The sequence below is a fragment of the Mauremys mutica genome, chromosome 3, assembly GCF_020497125.1.
Source record: "Mauremys mutica isolate MM-2020 ecotype Southern chromosome 3, ASM2049712v1, whole genome shotgun sequence".
NCBI classification, from domain to species: Eukaryota; Metazoa; Chordata; order Testudines; family Geoemydidae; genus Mauremys; species Mauremys mutica.
Window position 1 is genome coordinate 174,857,314 of NC_059074.1, and position 18,243 is coordinate 174,875,556.

Below are 18,243 nucleotides of genomic sequence, written 5' to 3' on the forward strand. Positions count from 1 at the left end.
GGTACATCTCTCATAAGCACTATACTCAAGCATACATGCACAACCATGCCCACACTAAGTTTTAAAAATTACAAGGGACTGGTTGTCAGAGGCACTGGAAGTGCTGTGAAAGGCCTCACGGTTACTCCCTAATGCAGGGAGGAGGTAGTGGTACAATACCCGTCGGATCCCAGACAGAGTTCAGGGAGAGGCCGTATATAATTGACATAAGTTATGACACCCTCCCATCACAGATGTATGCCAATCCTAGCCCACAGAAATGCAAACAATTGTTATTGCTAAATACTAATTATTGCTTTTTTGCTTTAAATCTCCAAGAATGTACCTATTGGGTCAACTGGGAGAACTGCTACCTCATTCCCATGGACCCCAAAATTAGGATTTAATCTATACACTTTAATAGACATAGTTTGGGGGTAATTACCTGTGTGTCAGCAATATGTTAATTTGAGCCTTGGGCGGAGCCATTATGTAATCTTTTAGACCACTGGCTTATTGTGCTTATCTTGTCTTGCTGCTAGAACCTATCTAGGGGCTTGGGAAACCCATCCCCGTCGCTTCTCTCTGCCCAATGAGCACTCTATATAATCTATTGTAATTAACTGTCCTGCAGTGTCTCTGAGCCTGATAAGCAAAGTGGCACTCCGCCAGCGCTGTGTGTAATAAACTCCTGTGCTTGACTCTACACGGTGTCCATTTCTGATCCTTCAGCAAACATATTGCATAAAACAATTACCAGAGCAAGAACAATTATTTTCAAGATGTTACTAAATTAATAGTAGATAAGAACCTAAAATCATGTACTTACAGAGAATTGCCTATACACCATTTCGGTAAGAAAATCTGGAAACCTTCCACATAATTCTTCCCCCTTCTCTGTTCAGCTGTGTTTGGGTTCAAATATCCTCTCTTATGTTATCATAGAGGACTGAGCCTTGCCCATCAGTTAAGCACTTGATTAGCTCATCTCTGATGGCTTGGGAAACCTCTCTGCAGGATCCACTCCTTGCATTCCGAGGGAAATGGCTACGTTACCCATTATTCCCCCGAGCTTTTGAAGTTGTTAGCCTTACATGCGCACAGACCAGTGGTAACATTTGAATTTGACAGGTTTCAGAGTGGTAGCCGTGTTAGTCTGTATCAGCAAAAAGAACAAGGAGTACTTGTGGTACACCTTAGAGACTAACAAATTTATTTGGACATAAGTTTTCAGGTGCCACACGTATTCCTGTTCTTTTTATTTGAATTTGAGTTGCCCTTCTTAACATCTAGATGTCCTGCTAACTGAATGGGCTCTTAAACTATCTTTTGTCCTCTAGGGTGACTAGATCTTACTTTTTACATAGTTTTACCTATCAGCATGTTATATCTATCCCTGCCAACAACAGGACATTGAAATTGTCTCTGTTTCTGTTCTGCAAGCAGTGGGTACAACTCCGCAACAAATGTGCTTGGATTGGTCAGATTTTTTTTAAACTGATTGGCCCATATCATTGTAAGCAGACAGGTGGCACTTTGTAGCCCAGAATTATAAGACAGCACCTGCCTGCATTAAGATCTCAGATACCATGTCAGGAGCACAGGGCCGGCTCCAGGCACCAGCCAAACAAGCCAGTGCTTGGGGCGGCAGATTCCAAGGGGCGGCATCCCGCCGAATACTTTTTTTTTGGGGGGGGGGGGGGCGCTTGGACGCTTCCGCCGCCCTTGCAGGTTTTTTTCTTTTTGGTTTGCTGCTCCTGCTGCCCTGTAGGGGGCAGCGGCGCAGAGGAGGGGAGCTGCTGGGAGCGGTGCCAGGGTTGCAGCAAGCCCCGCACACAGACCGCGTCCTTCCCTGCCTGCCCACGGGAGCAGCGCGGAGCCCTCCCAGCAGGTGGTGTGGCGGGAGGGGCCGCATGGCGAGCGCCCCGCTTAAGGAAGCCCTGGCCACCCCCCTTCTCTCTCTCAATCCCTCCCCCCACGCTAGCTGGAGTGTGCACTCTGCTGCCTGGGGTCTGCAGGGCTGGGAGTCCCCCTGCACCCACGCTCCCGCCGCCCTGCAGGTATTTTTTTTTCTTTTTGTTTTTTCTTCCCTTTGCCGCTCCGGACGACCGGGCAGTTTGTTTCGCACCCACCCGCCCTTCGCTGCTCCAGCCGGCAGGTTTGTTTCACGTTCCCGCCCCCGCCCCCCGCTCGCTGCTCCGGCCGGCAGGTTTGTTTCACACACACCCACACACACACCCCTTTGCTGCTCCGGCCGGCAGGTTTGTTTCACACCCACACACACACCCCTTTGCTGCTCCGGCCGGCAGGTTTGTTTCCCGCCCCCCCCCCCTTCATCGCTCCGACCGGCTGGCAGGTTTCCTGCCCCGCCCCCACCCCCCCTTTGCTGTTCAGGCTGGCTGGCAGGTTTGTTCTGCCCCGCCCCTTCGCCGCTCCGGCCGAGCGGCAGGTTTGTCCCCCCCCCCGCCCTTTGCTGCTCCGGCCCCCGCGCAGGTTTGTTGATTTTTTTTTTTTTTTGCTTGGGGCGGCAAAAAAGCCAGAGCCAGCCCTGCAGGAGCATAGCCCAAAAAGAAAAAAAAATCACTTTGTTCCTTGGTGTTTGGGGCCAGTTTTCCCACTGAAAACCACACATGTGCCCTGAAAACCACACATTTGCACATGTGAACCAGGTAATTGTCCCTTTGTAAACATAGCCCTTTAAATCAACCCCACCCAGACACTATGAACTTGACCTACTACAGTAACTCCTCACTTAAAGTCGTCCCAGTTAACATTGTTTCATTGTTACCTTGCTGATCGATTAGGGAACATGCTCATTTAAAGTTGTATAATGCTCCCTTCTAACGTTGTTTGGCAGCTGCCTGCTTTGTCTACTGCTTGCTGGAAGAGCAGCCTGTTGCAGCTAGCTGGTGGGGGCTTGGAACCAGGGTGGACCAGCAGCCCCCCTATCAGCTCCCCCTATCAGCTCCCCGCTCCCCTAAGTTCCCTGTGCAGCACCTGCCTGCAGTTCAGCTGTGTCCCTCCCACCACTGCCATGTGCTGCTCCTGCCCTCTGCCTTGGAGCTGCTCCCCGAGACTCCTGTTTGCTGTGGGGGTGGGGGAGGGAAGGAAGAGGGGGGATAATGTCAGGATGTCCCCCTTCCCCCTGCACCCCGCTTACCCCATCTTCCATAGAGCAGGGGGGACAGACCAGGACTCAGGTCAGAGGAAGCTGATCTAATTAACAAGGCAGTGTACTTAAGGGAAATGCGCATATCTCCCTCCATGCCTGCTACCTTGTGTAGAGAGAGAGTTAATCCTTGAGGGCTCAGCCAATTGCTAGTTCATCATTTAGCAGTAAGGGAAATATCCCACCCTCTGACTCCTCCACCTCAACCAAGCTTCACAATCATCATCACTGTGTACCAATATTAAATTGTTTGTTTAAAACTTATACTGTGTGTGTATATATTATATATTTCCCTGAAACCTAACCCCCTCATTTACATTAATTCTTATGGGGAAACTGGTTTCGCTTAACATCGTTTTGCTTAAAGGCGCATTTTTCAGGAACAGAACTATAACGTTAAGTGAGGAGTTACTGTACCGACAATGGTTTTCAGCAGCTTTCCCCCTCATGAACTAGTACTAGACTGCTAGTATTGATAGGACAAAACCAATTTCCAGCACCACTGCAGAAGGCATGACTGAACCCTATGCCAACCAGCACCAGCAGTTAAATTGCACTCAGAACTGGTTCCCACTGCAGAAAACATTTGTCAATAATAGACCAGTTTCTTAATCCTGTTCTACAGGCAGAAATCCCATTCATGTGAATGGGGGAACGTTGCTCTCTTAGAGGAGGCTATAAATCTGCATGGAACACACAGGACACTACTCACCTTTTAGCTTTCTCAGTTACTCTTCTCTCCTTCATAAGCTGCACTGCTAGCTGTTTTCTCTCTCTGATACTCTTGCTTCTTCACGCAGTCACTTCTATCTCCTTTTTCCTCTGATCTTTAAAGCCGAAAGGTCACTGTGCCAGACTCCTGCATGAATCAGAGTTTTATTGTTTCTACAAAAGACATATGATACTATATTTCATTTTAATTTTGCCGCTTCTGCAAAATAACTACACTGAAAGAACGTTATTAAAGTTTGTGAAGCTGTAATTTCTTGAAAATCAGGACATATTAGTGTAATGGTTCAGGGTGAGTTGAACCTTTCACCTCTCTCTTGGCCTCTCTGTGGCACCCCTTTCAAGTGACAGGCCCACGCCTACACTTCTTTCAAGGCAGACTCCTACGGTTCACCCTACTTTTAGACTGGGTCTCCAGGTTACAGCATCCCCATTTACTAACCATACTTCCTCAGCTGGTCCAACAGGTTTTGCCCCTGCTATATACAGACTTCCCTTCAGAAGCCTGTGAACAGCATGAAAAATACAGTGACTTCAGCCAGCTTCTTCAGAACAACAGCAAAGAGAGAAAAGGTTAACAATAAAAAAGGCCTACAAGCATATTGTCTTAGGCCCCTGACAGTGTGAACACACAACAGCGGTTTCCCTTCTGTGCTCTCTGAGCAGCACTGTAACTGCTGGCGCTGTAACTCTGCCAGTGTAGAGACACCTTAGATAAGCTTAGCACTTCCCTCAAACCCAATTTCATTATGGTACCCCAGCACAGGGCTTGGAGTACAACCTGTGTCTGTCTCTCAGCTTCTGGATAAGGTTTCTAACCTTTCATCAAGTCTTTTGATACATTTTTCCTCACCAGATGTTTAAAGTGAAAACTGGCTTTGCATGTCACTTTTCTTGCATGTCACCTAAGGGTGGTAATGTTCCAATAGTATGTAAGATCTCTGGGGCAGAAATGGTCTCTTTAAGAAAGGGGAAAAAAGTGATCTGGGCAACTACAGGCCTGTCAGTTTGACATCTGTAGTATGCAAGGTCTTGGAAAAGATTTTGAAGGAAAAAGTAGTCAAGGACATTGAGGTCAATGGTAATTGGGACAAAATACAGGCGAGTCTCATCTTATGCTGGGGTTATGTTCCGCTGTCAGCGCGTACAGCAAAAATCGCTTATAGTCAAAATTACATTGAGTGTAATCGCGGGAGGAATCGCCCGCACCACAGGTACAGTATTTAAATTGTTATTTTTCTCTTTTTGGGTTTTTGTTTGTTTTTGCCAACCGCGCAAAGCTGAATTCGCGCATGTTAAATGCGCATAAGATGAGACTCGGCTATACAACATGGTTTTACAAAAGGTAGATCGTGCCAAACCAATCTGATCTCCTTCCTTGAGAAGGTAACAGATATTTTAGACAAAGGAAATGCAGTGGATCTAATTTACCTCGATTTCAGTAAGGCATTTGATACGGTTCCACATGGGCAATTATTAGCTAAATTGGAGAAGATGGGGATCAATATGAAAATTGAAAGGTGGATAAGGAACTGGTTAAAGGGGAGACTACAACGGGTCATACTGAAAGGTGAATTGTCAGGCTGGAGGGAGGTTACTAGTGGAGTTCCTCAGGGATCGGTTTTGAGACCAATCTTATTTAATCTTCTTGTTACTGACCTTGGCACAAAAAGTGGGAATGTACTAATAAAGTCGGCGGATGACACAAAGCTGGGAGGTATTGCCAATACAGAGAGGACCCGGGATATCATATAGGAAGATCAGGATAACCTTGTAAACTGGAGTAATAGTAATAGGATGAAATTTAATAGTGAAAAGTGCAAGGTCATGCATTTAGGGATTAATAACAAGAATTATTGTTATAAGCTGGAGAGGCATCAGTTGGAAGTAACAGAGAAGGAGAAGGACCTCGGAGTATTAGTTGATCACAGGATGACTATGAGCCGCCAGTGTGATATGGCTGTGAAAAAAGCTAAAGCGGTCTTGGGATGCATCAGGTGAGGTATTTCCAGTACAGATAAGGAGGTGTTAGTACCGTTATACAAGGCACTGGTGAGACCTCATCTGGAATACTGTGTGCAGTTCTGGTCTCCCATGTTTAAGAAGAATGAATTCAAACTGGAACAGGTACAGAGACGGGCTACTAAGATGATCCGAGGAATGGAAAACCTGTCATATGAAAAGAGACTCAAAGAGCTTGGCTTGTTTAGCCTAACCAAAAGAAGGCTGGAGGGAGATATGATTGCTCTCTATAAATATATCAGAGGAATAAATACCAGGGAGGGAGAGGAATTATTTAAACTCAGTATCAATGTGGACACAAGAACAAATGGATATAAACTGGCTATCAGGAAGTTTAGACTTGAAATTAGACAAAGGTTTCTAACCATCAGAGGAGTGAAGTTCTGGAACAGACTTCCAAGGGGAGTAGTGGGGGCAAAAGACATATCTGGCTTCAAGACTGAGCTTGATAAGTTTATGGAGAGGATGGTATAACGGGTTAGCCTAATTTTGGCAATTAATACGTCTTTGACTACTAGCGGTAAATATGCCCAATGGCTTCTGATGGGATGGTAGATGGGGTGGGATCTGAGTTACTACAGAGAATTCTTTCCTGGGTGTCTGGCTGGTGAGTCTTGCCCACATGCTGATCGCCATATTTGGGGTCAGGAAGGAATTTTCCTCCAGGGCAGATTGGCAGAAGCCCTGGGGGTTTTTCACCTTCCTCTGCAGCCTTGGGCACGGGTCACTTGCTAGAAGGTTCTCGGGTGAGATTCTGTGGCCTGCATTGTGCAGGAGGTCAGACTAGATTATCATAATGGTCCCTTCTGACCTTAAAGTCTACGATTCTATGATTCTTAGCTACTTTTCTGTACTGCATAGCACAATGAAGGCCTGATCCTTAAACTGGCATTCCTAGTTTCTACTATAATACAAATGATAACCAATTCTAATACAGGACTTGGGAAAAGAGTGACCGTCATATGAACTCCTCCCAAAGTGCAGTACAGAGCACAGCTAGCTGACCAGAGCCATCAGAAGAATTTAGCAAAGCAGAAGGCAAGAATACACATTTTTAGATTTCAGTCAGTCACTGTGAAACCAACTACACATATATCTTCATCTACACTATACAAAAAATCCTGTTACCTGGACATTTGAATAAAAGAGATTCAGCCTAATCCAGTTTAAAATGCTTTCTCTGATTAATTTGGACCAAACAGAAGTGTATTCATCACCTACACCAGGGGTGAGCAAACTTTTTGGCCCAAGGGCTATATCTGGGTGGGGAAATTGCATGCAGGGCCAGGGCAGGGAGTGTGGGGTGTGGGAGGGAGTGTGGGGTATGCCCATCCGCACCCTGGCCTACACACTATTGTAATCATCTTTGTACGAAATATGTCTTGTGAGGTATCATTTGAAAACTAACAACTTTGTCAATAATATCATGGTGAAATATACATATCAGTATGTGGAAGCCAGTAAATAATTAACAAGGTTTTGAAGAGATCTTAATGAATGTTAGTTAGCATGAGTTAGGTTAACTGTGACCCTGGTGACGTGAGGAAGCAAGATAATGTAAGACAGAGTGAATTGTGTGAAAGTTATTACGACCTTGCAATATGCAGTCTTGCAGTCTTGTTTTTCTAGTGCGATAGCAGAAAAGCTTATGTATAAACAAAATGTATTTGTTGCTTTTTACTGTCTCCATGATTGCTAGAAACTGTCTGTAACAAAGGTATAAAGGCTTGATGTAATTGTTTACCAGTTGAGAGACCTGTCCAGGACCCTGTGTCCTATGGCACTCTCTCCCTCCATGGTAATTACTGGAGAAATAATAAAGTATTTAATCTTGCTGCACCCAAACAAAAAGCGAGAACTAAGTTTTTCTTCGACAATTTGGGGGCTCGTCCGGGATGGCAACGCCCACGGACCCACAGACGGCTACTACGGATCATTCCCCTTCGAACCCCATGGCGCCACATGAGAGGTATGAGACCTTTTGAAATCTCTATTGGGGTATCGGAGGAGGACTGTCCCTGAGGACGTCTGTCTCTCTGTTGGGCTCACGCCATCTGAACTTATTGACTGTGCAGCAGGATCAGATGCAAAGTGGTATTGGGGAGAGGCCCCAATAAGGTTAGTTTATAGCAGTACTGGGAACTGCTGAGTTGGCCAAGGTAAATGCATAAGGTAATGCATAGGTAATGCATTAGAATGCACCGGTGCTGAGGGGTTTTTTACCGCCTCAAGAGGGGTTGTCATACCGCCTCATGGTATTGGTCCGGACCAGGTAAAGATGCATCGTGGTTGAAAAGAAAAAAAAAATTTAAAAAAGACATAAAAAGGTTAAAAAAAGGGTTAGAAAAAGGAAGAAAAATAGGCCTTGGTGTGTGTGTGTGTACACCAGTGTGAGTGGCTGTTACCGGGCTAGCCCGGTAACTAGTGGATCTTTAGGAGATCCGACCCACGGTGGGCTGACTCGGCCAGGCATTGTCCGGCGAGGAAGCTGCCTGGGTCTAGGAGTGTGTGAACCCATCTTCCCTCCCCTTTCCTTGTGAGTCTCTCCTGTGTGAGTGGAAAATGGGTAAGGGACTGTCTAAATATTCCACCTCACCCCCTAAGGGTACCCCAGCATATTACATGTACGTACATTATGGCCCTAAAACCTGCAGGTATTTAGCTAATTGGAATCTTCACACGCGTGAAAATCCATCTAAATAATGCCCATTAGAAGGTACCTTCAATCTAGATAAGATCATATATCTCAGTGGAGCTTTTAATCACAAAGAAAAACCTCTGACACAGTGTGAGCAATTTGTCTGGGAACGGGTTAATTTGCAATTCGGCTTAGCCCTGAGATAAAGGAGAAGTTGTTTTGTGTTCAAGGTCATGAATCAGTGCGGACTATGCTAAGTGCAAAGAAAACTGCTTTCAGCCCCAGCTGCTTGTGGAAAATAGAAACTGAGGCAAACCAAAGGCAGTACGAGTTACAGAATTGGAATTATATTTGCAAAGCTTAACTTCCCAGTGAGACATGTGTGAGTATTAAAGTGGTTTAAGGCTTGGGGCATTCATGTTTTTCCTGTGTGAGGTGGAAGCATTCCCAATACTCTCCATTGTTGTTTTATTATTTTTAATGAAGCTTTAAAATTTGATTATATGCTCTGTCAGTCTGATCACCTGACATGAGGGATAAATTAGTAACAGGAATTTGTCACAGTTTGGTGAGCACTTAATAATGGAGGAGCCCTGCAGAATTTACACCATCTATCTGTTTTACCCTTGTTATTTTGTGTTTGCTTTGTTTGGTATTGTTGGTGTTATATGATAAGGATTGCATGATTAAAGGTGTATAGAATAAGGAAACACTATTTGGTTTTGGTGCACTATTTAGCTTTGGCTCTGTTTTCTTTGACCGGTTACTGTTGTTTTTCTGCTCTGTTCATTTGGGCGTTAGGTGTGTGAGCGGAACTGAACTTCTCGTTCGTAATTCCTCAGGGTGGAAGCCATGTGTGCGATGAAGCTCTGAGGTTGTCCTGCGATTTTACTGTCCCGCCCCCCTGTAACGGACAATGTAATAGAAGTGGAAAAATCTGGCTTAGACTGTAATTTTCTTTGCTCTCTGTGTAATTTTCTTTTCTGTTTAAGTGTCAGCAGACAAATGGGTGGGTCTCTGGGTAGACCCCCAAAGGGGTTTGGATTATGTATTAAGTAAATGGCCATGTATTTTTGCCCAGGTGGCAAGCCTTACTAGGGAGGACTCGGGTAGTCTTGTGAGTAGAAATGTTTTGGGGACAAGACCAGAAGGGTGAGGGCTAGTTGTGAAGCCCACCCTCCTAGCTAAACTGGTAGTGCCTAGGATAGGGACGATTCAGCGAGAAAAGCAGGATCGGGCCCAGGCAGGCAACGGACAGGGAGAGAATACAGGTTGGAAACTTTTGAATTTCAAATACTCAGAAGGACATTTGGACTGGTGATTTGAAGTGGTAAAGTGGCTAAGAAATTATTAGATTGCAATCACTTGGCTATGTTTTGTTAAATCAGTTGAAGAATGTATACAGTGCTATGTACTGAAAATTTTATTAGGCTCTAAAGGCGCTATAAGTGGTGCTGTTTCCTTCCAGTGTTTCTAAGCAGGAGTTAAAAAATAAAAAAAATAAAATAAAATAAAATAAAAAGCAAGCCAGAAAGAATCTGTGTTACTGCAAATTAACTAACTGATAAGGTAGAGGCCGCTGAAACCAGGGCTGTCTGAGAAACACATACGAGAAATATGGGGTAATTCCTCTATTTTGCCTGAAATCAACAAGAGTATTTGTATGTTTTAAGTAATGCTTGACTGCCCAGAAGGGGTAGACTTTTGTTTTGTCTTTCAGATAATCAAAGAAAACTAATGCCAGCTGAACAGCATTCAACATATCATGCATTTACTGACAGAGTAAAAATTATGTTGTGTATTCTATGTTCTGTCTTGTGATGTTTGTCGTGGCCAGAATTGTTGTGTTTAATATTTTTATGGGATGGTCTAATTTAAAATCAAGTGGCAGTGTTAAATTGAAATGCAGATACTTGTTTTGTTCAACTTAGAATACAAAGTGTTTTTGGTTACATCAGAAAAATGTGATACACTAAAGTCTAATACATTTTCTTAAGTAAGAGAAAGAAACTACATTGGCCAAATCTTTTAATTTAGAGTGGTTATTAAAATTTGCATACTGCCAGTCTTTGGAGGCAATGACATGAAAAGTTAACCCACTCCCCATATTGTACAAGGGATCCTTCTGGCTACCTCAGACTTTTAGCCAGAGGGCTGGGGATGGTGGATTGCTATTGGACTAGAAGTTATATTCAGTGAACTTCTCAAAGTGGGTGTGCTTGTCCTGGCTTGTTATTCCAAAGTTTTGTAATAAGGTTATTTTAGTGCAAGGGTATATGTGGCATACATTGAATAATAAGACTTATGTACTGTATAACAGTACTGTTTATGTGTTCATGGTATGAAAAAGGTGTATAATTGAAGAGTAAAAGTTTCCTTTGTAGGTTAAATGAACAAAAAAAAAAAAAAAAAAAAAGAGAATGGCTAACATGCGCTGGCCCCAGTCAAGGACACCGCTTGGCTGCCTACCAAGGGAAGGGGGGGGGAATGGTTGCTGCAGTTACACGGGATTGGTGTGCAGCGGCCAGCCCACTCTCCTCCTTGGGAACCTTTTGTAAATATTCAGATTGATTTTATTTATATGTCTAAATGTTGTGGTTATGAATATGTATTAGTTTTAGTTGATGTATTTACCACTTGGGTTGAAGCTTTTCCCTGCAGGACAGTAGATGTCTTTGCTTACAGATTTTGTACCACGTTTTGGCATCCCTATGACTATCAACAGTGATCGTGGAACTCACTTTACTGGACAGATTGTAAAGGGGTTATGTGCAGTTTTGCAGATCCAACACAACCTTCACTGCCCTCATCATCCACAATCTGCTGGGACAGTGGAACGCCAGAACGGGACTTAACAAAATAAACTGGCCAAGATTTGTGCTGAGACACACTTAAAGTGGCCAGATGCCCTTCCTTTGGCACTGATGTGTATGAGAGCCATTCCCAATCGAAAGACTGGACTCGGCCCTCATGAAATTTTGACAGGACACACAATGCAACTACCAACTGCATCCCCACTTACCCCAGCTCAGATGGACATTCATTTGATGGATAACATAATGCTTAAGTATTGTCAGGCACTAATGAAATGTGTTAAGTCTTTTTATACACAGGTGAAGGAAGCACTACCAAAGGATCCATCACCGAAAGACTGCCTTGGCTCCACGCTAGAATGGCCCTTTCCAAGTCCTGCTGTCTACCAACACCACTGTGAAGTGCCAAAGACTGACTGCCTGGACCCAGGATTCTCACTGCAAAAAGACCCCTCCACATCAGAAGAATTTTCCTATTGATGATTAGCCTATTTCTGCTTCTAGCTCTACTGTGTTTCTGGACAGCAGGGAAAAAGGACAGAGTGACGTGCTAGTTAACCTCTCCCTTGTCCACTGACATTGCCAAATCCAGGAATTTGAGAACAAGACATTGAGAACTGACCCTGGTGAAGAAACAAAGAATTGTACGAAGACTTGTACACTGGCAGGAAGAAGTTATGGGACCCATGCTTGGGGATGTGGTATTAATTGGATTTTGGGGTTTGATCTACAGGCTGCGCCCTGTGTTTTGGATAAATCCTTCAGTATGTATTGCCCTCCCTAATTGGATTTTAAATGATATTGCCCTTATCCAGTTTCACGTCACTTTTACATACCCAGATTGCTCACAAGGGGCTGCCATTAGATTAGCACAACGGAGAACCTGGAATAAGAGGACATTGGGCAGATCCCTATGGGCTGGGGCTGATAGTGTCGTAGCCATTTGGACTATTCTTCAAGGCCACTAGCCTTATTCTTAAAACTCAGCTATCTTAAGTACGGGCTGGAGTTGGTGAGTACTATGTCATTTCCGCCCTTAGTTCTCTGACCCAGAAGTTACTGCCAGAGATGGTATTGAATGTCACTGAGGCTGGGAAGGCATTGCAGTGGGATCTAGACCAGACTTGGCCCACTGCCCTTACTGTCACATCAGGAGTGCCATCTGATCTGTGGTCATGCATATATACTTGGACACTTTCTGGATGGAAGTGTGGACATTCACGGTGCTCCTTCCAAGCATATGGGCCGGTTAGGGTGGATGTGGGCTCCCACATACCGAATCCTGCTGGGTCCATGGGGAGCATGCATGTGGGATTGGGTGATTCACCGAGATATCTGGGAAGTGAGACCGCCTGATACTCCTAATCGATTTTTAGTTAGTGCTCCTGGGATTACAGCTGATATTTGGATGGGGTTAGGAACTCTATGGACATTTTGGCCCTTAGAACCACCACACCTTCAGTGTGTACAGAAACTGAAGCCAGGGAAGTTGTCACTGTTTATGACAATATTTGCTGGGAGGGTGGAGGTCAAGGACCTACCCTGACAGGACACCCACTTTTTCGAGCTAATGATAGCTGTGTGTGCGTTAATGCCACCACTTTACAAGATATACATATTAATCTTACCACTGCTGCAGGCAATCATATCATTTCCTGGCCTGCAGATGGAATGTTGCCAGTAGCTTTTAGATTTCAGGTATATTTTCCTTGGACTAGACTAGTGCCTGATCGGTTTCAAAAATTTGCTTTCATTGTTACCAGAGGTTCCAAGAATCTCTGCGTTGCAAGGGCAAATTCATATGCTTCAGGATATGTATATCATGCTGAATAGTATGCCTTTCATACAGCTTATAGAGTGTTTACTTTAGGTACTGAGTATGGTGTATTGTGCTTTGTAACCAAAATTGTACGACACCACCATTATTTTATTCCTATGGGAATGTTATTGTTTGTGGTGTTGTTAGTTAGTTTAGGATTGTGTTCTTGTTGTTGTAAAGGATATAATGCTAGTAATAATACCTTTCATGTTCGTGCTGATCATGCATTGTCATTACATCCCATGAAACCCCTAAGATTGACATATTTGCTGTAGAATCTGACATCCATGGTTTAATGCAGATTGAGATTTGAAATATTTGTTGTACTAGAAGTACAAAAGGGGGGAGTGTGGAAGCCAGTAAATAATTAACAAGGTTTTGAAGAGATCTTAATGAATGTTAGTTAGCATGAGTTAGGTTAACTGTGACCCTGGTGACGTGAGGAAGCAAGATAATGTAAGACAGAGTGAATTGTGTGAAAGTTATTACGACCTTGCAATATGCAGTCTTGCAGTCTTGTTTTTCTAGTGCGATAGCAGAAAAGCTTATGTATAAACAAAATGTATTTGTTGCTTTTTACTGTCTCCATGATTGCTAGAAACTGTCTGTAACAAAGGTATAAAGGCTTGATGTAATTGTTTACCAGTTGAGAGACCTGTCCAGGACCCTGTGTCCTATGGCACTCTCTCCCTCCATGGTAATTACTGGAGAAATAATAAAGTATTTAATCTTGCTGCACCCAAACAAAAAGCGAGAACTAAGTTTTTCTTCGACAAGTATTATATGAAAAGTTATGAATTACCCCTTTATGACATCATTAGCACAAGTTCAAAACCAGAAGCCCTGCCTAGGCAAAAGCTGATAAACAAGCCTATCCTCAACAAAGGAAAGTGTGTTTACCTCAATTTACATATAAGTAGTAAATAGGTCCTTGAAACAGTAAGGGCTTGGCTACACTTGCAAGTTGCAGCGCTGGTAGAGGCTTTCCAGCGCTGCAATTAGTAACTGTCCACACCTGCAAGGCACATCCAGCGCTGCAACTCCCTGGCTGCAGCGCTGGCTGTACACCTGGCCAGGTTGGGGTGTAGCGATTGCAGCGCTGGTGATCCAGCGCTGCTCATCAAGTGTGGACACACACCAGCGCTTTTATTGGCCTCCAGGGAATAAGGAGATATCCCAGAATGCTTTAAACTAAATTACTCCCTTTGTTTTGTTATGCAGCCTCTCTTTGTTTTGTTGTGAACCTCCGGAGGAGCTCCGTTTCGCTCCGTTTCTACTGGAGCTGCTTATCAGCTCCTGTTTGCTGTGATCAATCTGTGAACAATCAAATGAGATCCTCCTCCCTGTTGTGAACGAGCTCTGTGGAGCTCCTCCGTTGCTGCTGCTATCTAAAAAACAAACACAGCTCCTGTTTGCTGTGATCATCTGTACTTGGCTGTAAACAATCAAATGAGAGGCAGGCAGGGAAACAGCGGGGAGTCGTGTTGCCTACATGCTGTTTGCAATTAAGAGTTAAGACTAAGGGGTCGGAAAAATGTTCTGATTTTTCAAGTCAGGAAGCTAACACACAGTGTTGGCTCCAAAAATCCACTCTCTCTTTCCCCCCGCTCCCTGTCACACTAGACCCCACTCCACCCCCCTCTTTTGAAAAGCACGTTGCGGCCACTTGAATGCTGGGATAGCTGCCCATAATGCATCACTCCCAACAGCGCTGGAAATGCTGAAAATGTGGCCACACACCAGCGCTGGTAGCTGTGAGTGTGGCCACACACCAGCGCTGCTCCTACACAGCTGGATGACCAGCGCTGCAAACTACCAGCGCTGCAAACTGTAAGTGTAGCCAAGCCCTAAGAGGAGGAGATGGTATGAAACAGAAAGAACAGTTTGGATTTCAGCAAACAGAAGTGGAGAAAATAAAAGAAGCATGAAGCCGCCTTCACCACCAGACTCCATGTCTCCTTTACTGCTTGAATAAACTTTACTTTGAAGGGTAACCCTCAAAAGAATCCACTTCAAAGGTTCACTGGACTATAAAAGAAAGTGGCAAAGAACCCCAAGTTGTCTCTCTTTCACCTAACAAGACAAAGGCACCAGCACCGTTAGGCCTTCTGAGAGATCCTGACTTAGGGTATGTCTACACTGGTAAGTTTCTGCGCCACAAGTTATACCACTTTTATTAAAACGCTGGAATTAAACCCCTGTTGCATGTCCACACTGTGCACCTTGTGACCTTGGAGCGCATCCCTGGAGCGCATCCACATTAGCAGCTCTTGCAATGGCAAAGACAGCAGTGCATTGTGGTAGCTATCCCACTGTGCAACTGGCCACAGGGCGCTTTGGGAAGGATTTGCAGTGGCTCATGGGGCAAAGCAGCATCACACGATGCAGATTTCCCAATCCCATTGTTCCATGGGCATCCTACTACATTGTCAGCTGCTTTTCAACTGAAGGGGGGAGAGAGTGTGTGACAGGAGTTTGTGTGTGTGTATGGAGGAGAGAGAGACAGTGTGTTTTGGGGGGCAGAGAGTGTGTCAGTATGCTGTCTTGTAAGTGCAGACAGTGACAGGAAGCAACCAGTCCTGAGGCTGGGGGGGGGACCTCGATTTCAGCCCCCACCTTCCTCCCTGGGCTCTCCGCACAGCACTCTCTCTCTCTCTCTCTCTCTCTCTCACACACACACACACACACACACACACACACGCCTCTGTGTTCAACAGCATGAGCATTCCACATTAATGGTTTGCTTCGTGTCCTGGAGCAGATCAGAACAGCACACAACAGCTGTCAGAAACGGGGCTTTGAAAGGCTTCAGGACAGCCAAGTTCAAAACCATGAGCAGAGCGGTCACTTGAGGCATTATGGGACAGCTCCGGAGGCCAATTACAGGGCAGAAAGCAATCAAGTGTCTATACTGGCAACAGAGCGCTGAAGCCTCTGCGCAAATAGCCTTACGACTCTCATTGAGGTGGGTTTTTATGCAGCGCTGCAACTGAGGAGTTTCTTGTCAGTATATACATATCTGCAGTTTGAGCACAAAAAGCTGCTTTACTGCGCAGAAACTTGTCAGTGTAGACAAGCTCTAAGGAGAGGGTCAATCACCATCTTGCAAGAAGACGGTGGGTGAGAAATGCCATCTTAAACAAAGCCTTGAACCTAAATTTGCTCTCAGCCCCCCACACGGCTCCTCTTCAGCCACTAGGGAGGATGTGCACCACTGACAGAAGGAGGGTAATGTGGCCATACCCTGTAAGTTGACCTAACATAGGTCAATTTAAGACTGTAATGTAGAAATGCCCTAAGTCTGTATGAAAAATTATAATTTCCAGGAAGATGAAAATGGAAGTGACCAGGAAGATTCAAGACACAACCACACATCAACTGTAGACACTCCAAAGCTGAGGCATCTGAAATGCTGGTCATGTTGACTGCTTGACAGAGCAGTTCACGGTTTGCTGCGTATCCCAAGTTCTGCTCTTATTTGGATGTGTCTCTCTGGTGTCTTATAAGACTAGCTTACAGAAGGTTAATCAAACCCAAACTTGACCAAGTACAGGAAAAAATCCCATTGTTGTAATTGCCATAAGTAGGGTGACCATATTATCCCCAAAGGGAAAACGGGACACCCCATAGGCCAGCTCATAGCCCTCCCACCGCCCACCTGTGTGCAGGCCCCTCACACACAGGGCAGCCCAAGTCCCCAGTACCGCACACCCACTCAGGGCCACCCTGAGGCTCACTTCTACCCCCCGCATGCGGAGCGGCCCAAGCTGCTTTCCTGAGCCCACCCTCCTATGTGAGGCTGGCATTGCTGCTCGTCCCGCCCCCACTCCCCCCCCCCACATTCCTCCATGCCTGCTAGGGGTTGCATGTAGGAATATTAAAGAAGGTTTATATTAGACATGGTTTATATGAAAAATGATTTACTGATTTATTGTTAATTGATACTTTATAACTGAAGGTTTATGTTAGAAGTAAATTTGTGATTCCCAACATTTAGCCTCTAACCTGCAAGCCACCAGCTGTGTCTGTGTGAAGCCTGCTCAAAGAAATACTTTGTATAAAACTTGTTAAATGTCAATTGACTCTAAGTGCCTGTTCTCTAAGCAGGGGCGGCTCTAGGCACCAGCAAAACAAGCTGGTGCCTAGGGCGGCAAAATGTAGGGGGCGTTCCCTGCCGCCGGGGGGGGGCGGCAGGCTGGGCCGGCGGACCTGCCGCAGTCATGCCTGCGGGAGGTCCACCGGAGCCCCAGGAGGACCGGACCTGCCGCAGGCATGACTGCGGAGGGGGCGCTCATCCCGCGGCTCGGCTGGACCTCCCGCAGGCATGACTGCGGACGGTTCGCTGGTCCCGCGGCTCGGCTGGACCTCCCGCAGGCATGCCTGCGGCAGCTCAACCAGAGCCACCGGACCAGCGAACCGCCCGCAGCTGCGGGAGGTCCAGCCGAGCCGCGCAACCAGCGGACCCTCCGCAGTCATGCCCGCGGGAGGTCCGCTGCTCCCGCGGCTCCGGGGCGCCTCCCGCGCATGACTGCTTGGGGCGGCCAAAAACGTAGAGCCGCCCCTGTCTCTAAGTAAAACTTTGTAGTAGGGGCTGTAAGCTGTTAAGTGGTTAATTGATGTCAACTGACGCTAAGTAAGCCAAAACAGTAGCTGTTATAGTATATAGATAGAGACCCCCACCCTCTGTAAGTTTTCATCTCACTTTATTTTTGATTGTTAAAAGACAGGGAGTCTCACATAAATTGGTAACACCCCAAAAGGTAAAGAGACAGTGAAATAGATGTGATTAAGGGCTTGGCTACACTTGAAAGTTGCAGCGCTGGGAGTTACAGCGCTGGTCGTGCAGCTGTGCAGGAACAGCGCTGTTGTGTGGCCACACTCACAGCTACCAGCGCTGGTGTGTGGCCACATTTGCAGCGCTGTTGGGAGTGATGAATTATGGGCAGCTATCCCAGCGTTCAAGTGGCAGCAACGTGCTTTTCAAAAGAGGGGGATGGAGTGGGGTCTAGTGTGACAGGGAGCGGGGGGGGAGAGAGAGTGAGTGGATTTTTGGAGCCAACACTGTGTGTTACCT

At 45.6% G+C, this 18,243-nt stretch overlaps 1 protein-coding gene across 3 annotated transcripts in view; it reads right to left on the reverse strand.

Moving 5' to 3' along the window:
* The window catches only part of SRBD1 (S1 RNA binding domain 1), a 257,032-nt gene that overhangs the window by 216,159 nt on the left and 22,630 nt on the right, over positions 1-18,243 (reverse strand). For all 3 annotated transcript variants that reach the window (XM_045011858.1, XM_045011857.1, XR_006578521.1), the window contains exon 3: positions 3,861-4,007. The gene's annotated coding sequence lies outside the window, so the exon portion shown is untranslated. The remainder of the gene's footprint in view (positions 1-3,860; positions 4,008-18,243) is intronic.